This window comes from Electrona antarctica (genome assembly GCF_951216825.1).
Source record: "Electrona antarctica genome assembly, chromosome: 9".
In the NCBI taxonomy this organism is placed as follows: domain Eukaryota; kingdom Metazoa; phylum Chordata; class Actinopteri; order Myctophiformes; family Myctophidae; genus Electrona; species Electrona antarctica.
This window is the reverse complement of record NC_136790.1, coordinates 28,675,913-28,691,671: the sequence shown is the minus strand read 5'-3', so window position 1 is coordinate 28,691,671 and position 15,759 is coordinate 28,675,913. Positions and strand designations below refer to the sequence as shown.

General features: G+C 39.8%; 1 pseudogene across 1 annotated transcript; it reads left to right on the top strand.

Annotated features, from left to right (window-relative positions):
• The first annotated feature begins 2,672 nt into the window (after positions 1 to 2,672).
• On the top strand, positions 2,673 to 15,759 carry LOC306930211 (annotated as a pseudogene). Its single transcript, XR_013792539.1, has 21 exons — positions 2,673 to 2,786; positions 2,892 to 2,932; positions 3,690 to 3,797; positions 3,898 to 4,014; positions 4,101 to 4,184; positions 4,482 to 4,617; positions 4,755 to 4,858; positions 5,030 to 5,174; positions 5,277 to 5,364; positions 5,448 to 5,860; positions 5,965 to 6,101; positions 6,298 to 6,446; positions 6,565 to 6,739; positions 9,820 to 10,055; positions 10,691 to 10,915; positions 11,940 to 12,035; positions 12,856 to 12,967; positions 13,065 to 13,121; positions 13,422 to 13,497; positions 13,899 to 14,046; positions 14,852 to 15,759. The product of XR_013792539.1 is annotated as an uncharacterized misc_RNA (transcript).

Sequence of the window (15,759 nt, the reverse complement as noted above, 5' to 3'; positions counted from 1 at the left end):
TGATTGGAAACTCAAAACTAGATATTTCAATACTATGGAGACCATACACACATTTTTTGGGATTGTCCAATAATTTCAGGGTTCTGGAAAAATGTTAAAAAGGAAATTGAAAAGTGTTTGGGGTTGAATATTCCTTCTGGACCGAGTTATTTCTGCTGGGAATTATACCCGAGGAGTTGCGTGGATGGAGTTACATATTAAGGATACTTTTACTGATTGCTAAGAAAATGATAACAGTAAATTGGAGGGAGGTGAAACCACATACTATAACCCAATGGAAACAGAGACTGAAGCAGGTTTATATAATGGAGGAAATGACGGCAAGGTTACAATTAAAAATGGAAAGTTTCATACTTAAATGGACTTCTGTAATATTGTACTTGGGTGTTTCGGTGTATGTGTAGAGGTCTAAGAGTGCTGAGTAGGGGTTGTTGAGTCTATAAAAATGCTTCGAATGTTGGATATCTGCTGTATATTGTATTGTATTGTGAGTCATGTCTCCTGCTGTTCCCTGCCTTGTCCTGTACTGTCTGAAGAATGCTGTATTTTTGAAGTTTGTCAAGCTGTTTTTCTGTTTTTCTTTAATTTCTTTTATTGTCTCTGTTTTTGTTATGTATTTTTGTTTTCTTGTATTCACATTTATGTTTGATTTCTGTTTCATTGTTCGTGTTTCATTTTTTGAAATAAAAACAAAGTTCAAAAAAAAAAAAGAGTTTAATATCAAAATATTTTACACACCTGAAAGACCTCAGACTGCTGGGTTAGCTCAATATATGGAAATCTAAGGGTGGCAGCGGGGGCAGTGTCTTCAGTGTACATGCAGGGTTTGATGAGGTCTGGCCATATATGGAGCGTCTCTTGAGGTCAGATCAACATGGAATCGGAATGTCAGAACTGGTCAACTCCATAAATGGAGAACTAAGGGTAGCACTGAGCAGCGGGGGCAGAGTCTGTACAGGGCTTGATGAGGGTCCAGGTGGGGCCGGGCCTGTTGAGAACTCTAGTTTCCGCCGGCTGCCGGGCACAGTCTTCATCATCATAAAGTCATAAAGGTGGCAGCATTTGGGGAAGTCTTTAAATACAGGGTAAGGGCTGGGCTTTCAATGAGCCAATGAAAGATGGCCATGCTAATAACCCCATTCTGCCAGCAGTCTATACAAATATGAGTACGGTACGGCTATGCAGAAACACTGTTTAACAGTAAATTAAATAAAGCAAAACAGTGAATCAACCATATAAAAGCCATAACAATTTAAAAACATTAAGTAACAACAACAATGAACATACACATATGTAAAGGCCATGTGCATATAGGGCCAAATATAAAGAATACAAGGGAACAGTGAAATTCATTAATTAATTCATTCATTGAGTCAATGGCAGCATTATTTTGGGGTCACGAGTCAATGGCAGCATTATTTTGGGGTAAAATATCTGAAAAGTATCCACATCAAAGAGAGAGGTCTCCTCTATACTCAAACCATGTTCAAATTTGGCAGATAAAAATCTGTTTCATTCCATCTTTATGTGACAAAACAACAACAATCTTTTCTCTCGGGCGTCTCCCTAGTCCCTATAGGGAGGTCCTCGAGGCACGTCCCACTGGGAGGAGACCCCGGGGCAGACCAAGGCCCAGTTGGAGGCTCACTGGCCTTGGAACGTCTCGGAATATATAATCTAATATTAAATGGACACTTCACCCTTTTTGCAAAAAAAACATATGTTAATGACGTTTAGAACATTTAGAACACTTTCCTGGGGTTCTTTATGTGTGAAATATGTGGTTTTAGATATTTTAGATTTTAGCAGAGAGCCCAGTGTCCATGACATCAGAGACACTGCTCACTGCTAAAATCTAAAATATCTAAAACCACATTTTACACACATAAAGACCCACAGGAAAGTGTTCTAAATCTTCTAAAAGTTATGTCATTAACATATATATTTTTTATTTTATATTTTCGCGTCCGAAATGGTTGAGAAATGAGTTACTGTGTGTGGGTCCCCAGGGGATCCCTCTGTACTGTACTGTACTGTCACTGTACTGTACTGTCACACCCGAAATTATCATATATACTGTGTGTGTGTGTGAGTGTGTGAGTGAGTGAGTGAGTTAGGCTGGGCGACAGTGACACTTGGTGGTGAAAACCAACCGAAACGTGTGCTGGACACAGCCAGTCAGCCAGCCAGGGACTAACAGACATAGTTCCACCACTCAAAAACACAAAACAGATTAGGCCTAATCCGGTAGGCCAAGAAAACTAAAAGTGTTTTGAGAAGTGATTGATCTGATCTCCTCAGGCATTTCTCATTCCAAAGTCCAATAAGGGCCCTGGCAGACAGGCCTGTTAGCCTTGGCCAGAAGGAAGGAGTTGGTGGACTCATGTCTATGGTATGGTGGACTCTACTTTTTCTCGATCTGTAGGGGCAGGGCACCCCAAAGAGTCACAAAGACTCATGTTAAACGTTTTAGCTGGTAAAAAGAGGACTGAACTGGTGGCGTGCGCATGCGCGTCGTGTGTGTGTGTGTGTTATTATTATTATTATTATTATTATTTTCCACAAATAATTTAGCCTACTACACATACACAACAGCTCTTTCCCCCTCTAGGATGTAAAATAGTAACTTTTATTTTCTTTCCAAACAGATAAGTAAACGCCCATTTATTTGTAGGGCGAAGATTTTATTTTGAAGTTTTTACCGGATGTTGTTAATTACGTATTTCAATGCACGTGTCAACGCATTTGCCGCAGACTCGCCGCACGTGAAATGACGTCTAAAACTAGTACGTAATCTTACTTTTATATTGAATATATAACCTTAAACCGTACATGTATTGGCAGATCATATCCGTTTAAAAGTGAATGTTGTCATGTATTGTATTTTACAGAACAAAGGGCGAAACGCCTTGGCTTCCGTGGAAAACCAAAGGTAAATTGCTCATGTAGCTAACATTAGCCAGCTAACTGTAGCAGAAGTAGCATGCTGTCTACAGTCGTTGGCATACTGATCATTATTTATAAATACAGTAGACTGTTGAGACACAAGCATGCAAACATAAGATGAAGTTGACACCATGTGATAGTGGGCTTTTGGGAATACATTTAAGTTTTGTTTTGAGCCCTTCTGGACGTTCTGGTAATCGATTGTTATTTTGAACTGCATGTGGGAGCTTCAAATGTGTCACTGCTCGCTGGGTTTGACTTTGTTGGTTCTGTGTGGTTCTTAAGCATTACACTTGTTTACAACAGGGTCCACCATTTTCAATTAATCAGAAACAGCTATGGAACAGCTGTACAGGTTCAAAATAGTTATTGTTGATTATCCATCATTTAATTATGCTTGTTTGGTTGGTGCCGGTGGTAGTTGGTATAGCCTTTAAAGTCAGACTACAATAGATGAATACATCTTCTTGATCCAAGGCTAGGTTGGTACAATGTTGCTGAATTAAATTAAAAACATTTAGTTTGGGGTGCCTGCTGGCCTAGTGGTCCAGGCGCATGCCACATATATATAATAGGCTCTGGCCTGGCCGCGTGTTCGAGTCGCGTTCATGACTACCTTTGCTGCTTCTCTCCCTCCCTCTTTCCTGTCTGTCTTCACTAATAACTCAAAGCCCCAAAAAAATCACAGTTGTTTTCCCAACATGCTAGTTTTGAGACAGTTGGTGTGCCATTTCTCCTCTAAGGCTCAAGACGGAGGAAAGAGTGATGCCTCTGGTCAGAAAAAAACAGCAGAGCGGTCATCACCAAAGCGTGGCAACCAAAGAAATTCAGAAGACATCAGGAGGCAACGGGTGATTTATTGACACTCTTCATCTCTGTTTTAACTAAAAGGATTTTGCATTGTTTTCTTTATTAGAAGCGTTTTGATTATTATTATTTTTTTGCTATCAGCTGGAAGCCCTCCAAGAAAAGCAGAGAATCTCAAGAGGACAACAGCTGATGAAAAGGAGGAACTTGTTAACCTTTCAAAATGATATTCAACAGCGCCAAAGGCAGTTTGAGCAGAGGGTAATTACTAACTCCTTTAAATAAGGGAGACACAAGAAAGTTATAATTAATGCATATGTAATACGTTTTCTCCTTTGTATTGGCAGGAGACGGAAATGCAGAATTTAGAGAAGCATGTCAATTTTGAGAGTGAAAGTTCAAGAAAGGCTTATTACAGAGAATTCAAAAAGGTAGGTACAGCTATCTGTAATTGTTACAGATAAATACAGGTCTAACATCGTTATTTCTTAAGAGGTCCAACAAGTTGAACACTATATAGCGTTATTTAATAACCAATTTTTCTTCATACGTATTAATAATAATATTCTTAACACTTGCTGTTGATACATTTTGTAATAACAAGTGTAATTAAAACCTTGATTTAAAGTAAATCTGTCAATCTAGTTACAACTTTCTTGTATGGTTTAATTGACATCATTTGAGTGGAGGTGAGTCACTATTTAAATAAACATTTTCTTTTGTTTAAGGTGGTTGAGGCCTCGGACGTTATTTTGGAAGTTCTGGATGCACGTGACCCTCTTGGCTGCCGATGCCCTCAGGTGGAGCAGGCAGTCATCCAGAGTGGAACCAACAAGAAAATAGTTCTAGTGCTTAATAAAATTGGTAGGTGGACAGGAGAAATTCACATAACATGGTTTATTTTACAACATGATGATTTTACAAGGGTTTTATGTCCATCTGAATTTGATCCAATCCCAGTTACCATTATTCAATAACATTTACTTTGTGTTTCTATATAGATCTGGTGTCAAAGGAAATTGTAGAGAAATGGATCAAGTATCTACGCAACGAGTTTCCCACTGTAGCGTTTAAAGCCTCCACTCAGATGCAAAATAGGAACTTGGTATGCAAGTTTAGTCATTATTCCTTTGTTGTGACCGTAGGGCCTGTAACTGTTATTCCTTTTTTTGTTATTATTATAGGGTATGATTAAAGCTATGGAGCAATATTCATATGCAGAAGGTGCAATCCACTTAAACCTTTAATATGTTTTATTTGTTCCCTCCATGAGCAGCAGCGAAGTAACGTACCTGTGACAAAAGCCACGTCAGAGCTCCTTGGTAGCAGTGCTTGCATTGGAGCAGATTGTTTGATGAAACTGCTGGGGAACTACTGTCGTAACGTGGACATAAAGACGGCCATCACTGTGGGTGTTGTAGGTGAGTGCCATATTTCTCATCTGTCATATTGTTGCTCTACAAAAATCAAGACAGATATTAATGCTGTATAGTGTATAATGACCAACCATCAATGTTTTATAGGTTTTCCTAATGTGGGTAAGAGTAGTTTGATAAACAGTCTGAAACGGGCCCGGGCATGCAATGTTGGAGCCACTCCTGGGGTGACAAAGTAAGTATAAATTCTGCGATATGTACTGCAAAAGCTCTGCGTGATGTCTACTTGTAAGACTACTATTATCTGATTTGTTCCAGATGCCTTCAAGAGGTGCATTTGGACAAACACATTAAACTTCTAGACTGCCCCGGCATTGTTATGGCAACTTCAACAACCGATGCAGCAATGATTCTTCGTAACTGTGTAAAGATTGAACAGCTTGTGGATCCCCTACCTCCAGTAGAGGCTATATTGCGGCGCTGTAATAAAGCACAGGTATGTGTTTTGTTTTTAAGTTAGGCCATAACTGGTACCTGCTTTGATTATGTATTGTACATATTGTCACAAATGCAATGTTCCATCCAAAGATCATGGAGCATTACGGAGTTCCAAACTACCAAACAGCTCCTGAGTTCTTGGCATTGCTTGCCCGACGACAAGGCAAGCTGAGAAAGGGAGGCCTACCTGATAGCGACAAAGCAGCAAAGAGTGTCTTAATGGACTGGACAGGGTTTGTAAAATTCTGCCATTTGTATGTCAAGCATTGAAATAACAAAATCTACTTTCTTCTAATGCGGTCTAATGTTGGCATCTCATGTACATTATGTTGTATAGGGGAAAGATCAGCTACTTTACCCATCCACCAGAAACACACACTCTCCCCACCCATATCAGTGCAGAGATCGTTACAGAGATGGGCAAAGCATTTGACTGGGATGAACTGGAGAAGGGAAATCAGGAGGTATTAGCAGGTTGGTGATGAACAGATTATTCTGATAAAAGTGACAATTCATAAAACACATTGTTACATTGCATTGGGATCTAAATCTAACAAAAACATTGTGGGATAGAAAGGAAAATGTAAGGTAATTTGCCTTGATAAATTTGACCCCAAACGCACTAGTAATTCATACATTGTTACATGTTTGTATACAATAACTCTTTCAGGATCATCTTGTGTGGATGTCCAAATGGGATTCTGCATGGAAACGGCTGGAATGACTCAAGGTGGTCAGGATGAACTGAATGATTGCCATGTAGAAGAGCAAGAATTTAAAGATGTACCAGAATCAATGGAAGACCAACAAGACCCAGAGGTATGGCACTCTTTGAAACGTAGGTGGTTAGCAAAAACCACCTATCATTTTCTAGGTTTTGAAAGGGTTTTCTATTCACACATCACCTTTATTCTCTCCCTTTGTTTTTACAAAATAGTTTGGACCAATGACGGTAGAGATAAAATCTCAGAAGTCAAGTAGAAGTGTTTCTGCAGATGATGCTGCAGTCAAGACTCTGGATTTGAGGGACATCTTGAAGGTAGACCCTCTTCAACAGGGCCAGGCACTCCTAGCTGCCAGCAAGAAGAGGAAAAAGAAACAGAAAAGAGCAGGTATTAAACATTTGAATTGACAGGTCATACCAGTAGTTGTTATTCTACCAATTAATTTATGTTAACAATTTATTTTTGTTTTACTCTTTGCAGATAAAATTGCAACCAAACTCTCAGATACCTTGACATCTGCAATGAACTTCACATTTTGAATGGTCTGCATTTCTAAATGCTCTGCTAGTGCCTTTATCTTATGTGCTTGTGCATTACATTTACCCCTTCACACGGTTCACACCGACACTGGACTAAACCAACCTTCTCATTTGGAGCAGTAAGGGGACATTTGCAAACGAGGTGGATACTGAACCACAAACTTTGTGGTTCCCAGACGGCCACTCTTATCTCCTGAGCCACTGCCACAAACTGATGAAAATAAAAGATCATATGACTTCTCCATTGACTGGATCTATTTTGTATCTTCAGTAACATAAATCCCCCATGTACTCCTTTGCAATAGATATTTTTTGATTGAAACGTCCAATGACACACTTTTCATTTTACATATTTATTACAATTTTAATTGCAAATTTGATTGTTAAATGCAAGTTCTCTGTGGCAGGTTCTGAATACTGAAGTAGGCTACATGACATTTAATTGGGGGGGGAAAAATAGACAACGCAAAATGGAATTCCTTTCTAAACTATATCCAGACAGTAGTTGCACAGCTCTGGAGTGGCTGTCTCCTTAGTAGTGGACTATACCGTTCATTATGAAATTATTACTACAGTAACTACACTATGGGTATGGGAAATTTGATAGGGTTGGATTGGAAATGATTATAATATTACAATTGAGATTGTGACAAATATCTTTTTTTTTAAATGACATTTGTAGGAGCAGATTATTCTGTGTGTGATATCTACAGTAGAATACCCTGCCTTTCATTATAACTGAGAGTTGAGTTTTATTTTGACGATCACGTAACCTATCCCATGGCTATGAAACATTTCCGGGTGACGTGCGTCAAATGACCTCAGTGTGGACTAGTAAACAACACGGAGCAGTACAGTTACAGACAGTGCCGTTGTTTCAACACTTTAGTCACATCGAATAACAAACACAATGGCTAAAAAAGCGGAGGATTTGGGTGATTAGTGGAAGAAGTGGTCAAGTTGCACAGATACACCACCACAGTACGTTACTCTTTTACTCTAAATAATTACATAGTAATTACATAGCTAATTTACGCTAACATTAGTTTCATTAAAGCCACTTCCTATTTTCACTTTGCCTTAGCTAGCTGATAGTGATAACACCGCTCGTTTCATCGATCTGGTCGAAATGTATGTAAAGCTCGGTAAATGTGATCAACTTGTTTAGAAAGTGATAAATAAACGCGTATTGTGACACTTGCATATAATTAATAAGTGACATTTTAAAATCAAATCATAACACCAACATTAGCTTCAGCCTGTTAAGCGCGTTAACCAGTAGGCCGCTGTCAATAGACATAAGCTAACATACACATTACAACCAGCTACCTACTAAGGTGCTCGTGTGGATTAGCACCATGACATGGGGAAGTTAATGGAAAAAAACATGGTGGCTTTGGTGCACAGGTTTAGTGACACCCCCACCCCGACCAAATTTGAATAACATGTTGGAACAGGAGGAGGTGTGGATGTTGTCTGTTTGGTCTGTAATAATAGGTTCAGGACTAGTTTTCTGACCAGACTAGTTTTTGTTTTGTTTTCGTTGATGTGTCATATAGACGGGGAAATGCAGCTGAAGGCCCTATTGTAAACAAGTGTAATGCTTTATGGTGTCGTCCACTCACTGTTAACAGTTTTTGTATTGAGTTGTACTTGAAATGTACTGCAATTCTGCAAACTGTAAAACCAAACCAATCAATCAATCAAAAGTGGTGACAGATTTTGTTTTTTTACTAGAGAAGATTTGTTAATTTATTTGTAACTGTGTGACCAGCACAGACAGTAACCTCGATCATGGTCTGACAGCACACAATCACATAAGAAAAAGCTGTTTGGCTTTAGCTGTGTTTACCCTTCTATGGCATGGCAAACTATCTGCTTTGAAAATGACCCTTGGCCTTTGGTTGTATTAAAGTTGTGACTGTAACAAGCATCTATTTGTAATTCATAAAAAAATATATTTTCTTGCCTCATTAATAATAATGTTATTGTTGATTGATCCCAATAGGCATTTTTGACGGGTATAATGCACCTGAAGTTAATGGCATTACTTGTGGTTGTGTTTCCTTTTTGTATTTCTATGTGTGCCAGCTTGAAGTCTACTGTACAGAAGCTGTCGGTATCCGGAGAACTCGCCAGTTTACCAACTCACCGCGATTTAGTGCATTTTAGTTTTACTTCACCTTCATTTAAATTGCATTGAATTGAGAGAGAGAGAGGATAGTTGTTTAGAGTTAACACTAGAGAAAGTAGGAATGCTAAAAGTTTAAACACCAAAGTACCGAAACAATGTAATTCATTAGTAAACAATTCCTGAAATGGTAGGCCTTCTTATCATTGGTATTCACATACTCACCTTTTTATCATCATGTAGCTGACCATTTAATTGCAGAAAATAATTTGATCACTTTGGAAATGAACTATAACATCTGTGAGTTTGACATACTACACTGATGAAGACAGCATGTTAGCATAACGATGAAGACATTGATGAAGAATTTTCACCTTGGCGACTTGGTAAACTGGCGAGTTCTCCGGTATCCAAGCTGTCCATGCTAGACTAGTACACAGTAATAACTAAGACTCAGTTCAACAGTGATTACCTTTAGCTATTAGCTAAATATCTGCTGTGAAAAGGTTCTTAGTTGAGTAAATTTCAGGCAAATAATCTTATTTTTATTGGATAAGTCATCCCAAGTGTGCCGATGAGTGTGGCACACTTGGGATACAGTCTGACTCTGATTGATTAATCGAACTAATGCCAATTAATCTAAAAACAACTAGAATCGGCCGATACCGGTGTGTTTGCCGATTAATCTCCCATCACTAAAACCTTTACACTTAGTAAGCTTGGCCAGGGTCAGCCCTGTCTTTGGTCCTACTGAAAATAGCCGATTTACAAGCTCAGCCTTTTTTGTTTGCACTTGTCTTTCAGTTTCATCCCTAGATCTTGTTTCATTCATACACTCGCCATGTCGTCACGTGTGCTGATGCGGCAGCAGTTGATGCGGGAGCAGGCCCAGGAGCAGGAGAGACGTGAGGCCCAGCATCAGGCCTCTGTCTCTCAGCTCAAGCCTTCTGACTCCACTCCAGCTATCTCTGTCACTCTGCCTCCAAACGCTGCTCGTCCACCTCCAGCACAGGTGCCTGTGGAAGTGCTGAAAGTAAGCTTCTTTTTTTGTTTTGATTAAACATTGACAAACGTTGACACAAGTGGCTGGCAACATTAGTGTTATTTAGAGCTTTGCATAATATTCTTTTATTATATTTGGTCAAGTTGGAACGCCCCGATAGTAACACATGGAAGCTGTGTTGTATAATTATGATAACCTAGCCCGCAAGCAACTCTAGATTCTACTTTTGAATATCTGGAATCTAGAGTTGCAACGCCAACCCTTGACAACCCATACATCCAAACATAAAAGTCCTATCTGATTGTATTAAACAATGTTAAACTCACTAACATTGCAGCTGTACGGAAAAGCTTTAATTATCCTCTTTCTATCTGCAAAGTTTTTGTTTCATAATAATCCACTGTACATGTTATGAGCTACTTTCTGTCAATAAATCTTTCTGAAGTGTTGGAGTTTGGAACCACTATTATGCTGTGACGGGGAGGTTCAGTTAGCAACTATAGTGTTTTTGTTTCAGAATCAGATTCAGCCATTTACGGTAGTCCCTGCGGTTCATGTCACACCAACAACACCAGTAGATGTGGTATCACAATATACGACAGTCCCTTGTGTGTTATTGCTTAATTTTTTGATTAGACTGATTTTCTTTATTTTTTTATTTTTAGGTGCAATCCCACCTGGAGAACCCCACTAAGTACCACATCCAGCAGACGCAGAGGCATCAGCTGAAGCAGTATCTGTCGACCACTCTGGGAAACAAAGTGCTCACTCAAACCCTGGTGGTTTCCCCCGTGCCACAGTCCAGTTCAGCCCCAGAGATGGGTCCTACAGCTAACAGTGTTCCCAACAGTCCCATGGCTCTGCTCAACCTTGGATCCAACAAAGAGGAAGTATGGGATATTATTTTATACCATTGGTACATTTATTTATCTTCAGTGGGGTGGGTTGCTCTAAAAAGGTTCCACATCCTCTTTAGTCCTTGTACGGAAGTTAAATGTCTAACCTACTATTCAGTTCTTGCTCAATTGTGTTTTATTGTCTCTACCAGGCCGAAAGCATGGCCGAGACTATGTTTAATCTCCTGTCGGTCCGTCCGTGTGTCCCTCTGTCTGTCTGTGGACAGCTAATCTCCGATCAACGGGAAACTGTGCACACACTACCTGGGTGCGATGATTTTTCACATCAGCCTTTTTTAGTGCCACCAGGAGGCTGATTTTTGAAGAAAAAAATATTACTCCTACAGATTTCATCCAAACATAACGCAAATCGGACACATTATCACTATAGTCGCGATCAAGACGGATCTGTCAGAGGTTTCATATTCCATCCTGATTGGTTAAGAAATGTGTTTTGAAAGGCAGAGGAAGAAATGCCACCCTTTTCATATAAGCCTATTATTATGCCACCACAAGGCAGATTTTTGCTAAACTTTTTTTTATATTACTCGTACACATTTTGTCCAATATCACCCAAATCGGTACAATAGACACATTATGTCTGTAGTCATGAATTCCGAACATTGCTGCCCCACAATAGCCTACCTGACCTGGCGGAGCCGGAGACCTGCTCCGAGGAGTACTTTTATTAGTTTGTTCTGTAATGATTTGCCGAAGGTCCCACTCTGACGATGCATGCCTTCTTCTGTCATCTTACTCTTGTTGGCCTGGTGTCACAATAAGATGATAAATACTGCACCAACAGCTTAATGATATCAGCACCTCACTTACACACTGTTCCCTCCTTTATGATTAGCCCTTAACTAGTAATGTATGTATATAACTAGTTATATACATTACATTTAAGGCCATTTTATGGAGAGAAAAAAGGTGTATACAGATTATACACACAAATTATAACAATTTGTTTAAAATTTCAATTAAAGAGATGTGTTTTTTTGCTCTGCTTTCCCTCCAGCTTGACGATGTAATCGACAACATCATTAGTCTAGAATCAAGCTTCAATGATGACATCATGTCATTAATTGATTCAGGTCTTCAATTGCCTAGCACGGTATGGACAACATGTATTTATTATACCATCATTACATGTCTTAAGCTGCCATCACAGGCTATGCGTTCCTTCTGTAAATGTAGTTTGCTATAATGAATGGTGTTAATGAATAGTATAGTATTATTGCATATAGGATAGTGTTCTTTGAGTGGAATGGCTCTGTTCCATGTGGAATTCTGAAATGAGTGTTCAGTGTAGGAGTAAATATATACTTTTGGCACTCAGTTACTATTCGTCAGGGAAGTGTTTGCTGGGCGGGGTAGGCTATCAGTGGAGGCATGTTGGAGAGAAGCATCACAGAATGTTGTGCTCTTCAAAATTATCAATTGACCTGCTGCTAGTTTTGTCAAAGTAAAGGGGCTTGTATACATTTAGACAGAAAACGGAAAATGAGGATTATGGTTTTGTTGTTGGATGAAAGGAGAAAGAAGCAATGTAAGGTAAATATCTTATGATTTGGACACCACCTCAGATTAATAGTTTGGTGTGTGAACATTGAGAAAAGTGTAATTTATAGTACATTTTGAGAACTGCTCTATGTGGTTTATATGCATCAATATTTTAAAATGCTTTCTTACCTTGCATGTATCAAAATATTTTGGCATGAGGCAGGCTAGTTAATGTTGAGTATCACATAAATGTTATTGTAAGCCTTTGATCTGGTGCTGCAGAGGTCTATTTTCTTAAACTATAATTCTGCATTAACCATAGAGGAATTGAGAATACAAGTAGCATTCTTTCTCACTATCTGGACTTTTCTTTATTGTGATTCATTGTCCATTTTGATTGCCTATAATACAACAATACGTGTTTCTTGTAGCTCCCTGGGAATCTATTGGATGTCTACCATAGCCCTGGAATGGCAACACCTACTCTCACTGTCAGCAACTCGTGCCCTGCTGATCTTCCAAACATTAAAAGGGAAATCACTGGTACAGTAAAAAACCTTCACCTACCGTATACCTATTCTACTATTTGTGGATGCATGCTTTTCAGAAACCGACAACCTCACAAGAACTTGTTTTTCAGATACTGATGTCAAAGCTCTAGTGAAAGAAAGGATAAAGAAGGACAACCATAACCTTAGTAAGTTATTTTTTGTTTAGAATAGATCCTTTAAGGCCTTTAAATTGTTGTAATGGCAGTGGAGACCAGCAAAGGTAATTGTGTAACACACACACTCAGCCAGATTCAAACCCACACCATCGTGAGAATGCAACATGATACTTTGTCTGAAAGACTAAAGAGCAAACATTTTGTATCATTTCTGTATCATTTCCCTATTTTCTTTACCCCACTAGTGTCTGACTACTTCTTAGATGTGGAAGTAAAATTGTACTGTTCCTTCTTTCTCCCAACTGCCTGGTTACTCCTGCTTGTGTACAGTTGAGAGGAGGCGGAGATTCAACATTAATGACCGCATAAAGGAGCTGGGAGCTATGATACCGAAGTCTAGTGACCCGTGAGTAATGTCTTGTTAATTTGCTCTCAGGAGAACTTTGCATAGCAAACAAAACATACTCTCCCCATGCCTTCGGCCTGGTGGAGACAATTATTTGAAATTCTGAGTAATCAAACAATTTGAATAATCCTTGAACTGTAGGTAGTAGTAGTAGGTAGTAGTTCCCAACCTTCCACCGTAGTCTGAAAACCCACCTCTTCAGACTCCATCATGGCCCGTAGCACTTGCCCTAGCCCCAACATTTTTATGTAGACTTAGATAGCTTTTTATGTAGACATAGCACTATAAAGTATACATGCATAGTTCAATTATATATATATTCCACTGTTACGTATGATTCATGATTTGTTGTTTTTACTTTTCCCTGCCACTGCTGCAACATTTGCTGCCACTCATTACAGGGAGATGCGGTGGAATAAAGGCACCATTCTGAAAGCTTCAGTAGATTACATCAGGAAGTTGCAGAAGGAGCAACAGAGAGCCAAGGAGGTGGAGATGCGCCAGAAAAAGCTAGAGCATGCAAACCAGAGTCTTATGCTACGTATCCAGGTGAGAAATCGACTGCCATTGTTATTCAAAACATATTTGAATAAAGCCCTTTGGGCGCCGGTGTACTCGGGAGCCACACAAGCTGGGAACAATGCAAGTCGGGACTACATAACCACCATAAGTTACACATATAACCTGATGTAGTCATTTTACATGATGTCTGACATGGAGTCTCGACCTCATCCCACATGTTCTCACACTTATACAGGGGTGAGGACACATTTCTTACCATGTGTAATATAACTTGGAGTTGTTGTGTGGGAATAATAAAATAAGTCCCCCTTCTGTTTAACCTAGAACTGGAGGTCTAGAACTTGGGGTCATGTGATCAGTGACATCATGTCGGTGTACTCTTTGGCCTGCAGAGTACACAGACGTGATGTATAGTAATGACATAGTTCAATGTTGAGAATGAGTGGTATTCCCCTTTAAGCAGACGGGTCGTGTTGGCCAATCAGGGCCCCTACAAACACAGAGATTTGGTGCGTCCTCTGCAGACTCGTGGACAGACAGATATTTGTGGTGTTTTGTGAATTAACCCATTTAGACTGGGAAGCCCTATACGTAACTATACCTTTCAATCCGGGAATTCCCTTGTACATCTATTATATGTACAGTATATAGCAACATTAACACAAGTTTTTCAGCAAACTTTTAGGTCAGGATTTAGAGGTTAATGTACAAAGATCTACTCAATTCAAGGAAATAGTTAAAGGCACACTGCCGATTTATTTTATCAGAATCCTATCATAAGTTCATATCAGGCTGTGAGATCTATAGCGCCCTTTGTTGGTGTTTTGCTCAGGAACTGGAGATGCAGGCACGGCTCCACGGCCTCTCAACCTCCACCATGTCTGGGCTGAGCTCGGATCCGTCCCTGCTCCATCAACTGCAGGTATCCCAGAGTGGCCAGCCTCTTTTGCCCAGTGCGGGAGGAGCCTCCCAGAACCTCCTAAATCTGGGATCATCAGCCATGGGACAGACCATCCCCGCCTCCTTCCTCTCCCCGCCCTCCTCGGACTCCCCCACTGGTGTCACCATCAGCAGTCCCTTGGATCTGGGTAGCCTGAGCTTTGCTGAGCTAGATGACCCCTCTGCCCCAGCACTCTACCCAGATGTGGGCTTGGGGGACATTCTCATGGACGACGGATGCACCCTGTCTCCGGAGGGCGTGTTAGAACAAGCACTGTTTTCTCCTTTGTCACCCGGTGCCTCCAAAACGAGCAGTCGTAGGAGCAGCCTTGATATGGACGAAGACTTGTGACAACGTCAAAGTAGTAGTCCCATGGACAGAAGGACAATGGATTTACGGACAAGAATGCAGTCTGCAGCCTGCAGTCTGTCCTTGGATACGATGAGTAGACTTGGTGAACTGTATCATTGAACTTGGAGTAGTAGCCAACAGTAGGATCAAAACTGTGATTCCTGTATCAGCAGGAAATACATTATCTTCTTAAGTTTTCTGCTCTACTTACGCCTAAACATTAATGTTCATACTTGGATCTGTTCAGATGATTGTTTGGCTCATAAATGCAATCTTGTGAAGATGGAATGTTGAGGAATGGGGCATGGGCTTAGCAATAAGATGAATGAATTCTCAAGTCATTTTTTAGTTTTCCTTCAGATAATTAATAATAATTAAGAGAAATATAAAATACAAACGTAAGAGAAGTTTGCTTGAATATACTATTGTAATTTTAGGGATGAAAGCCT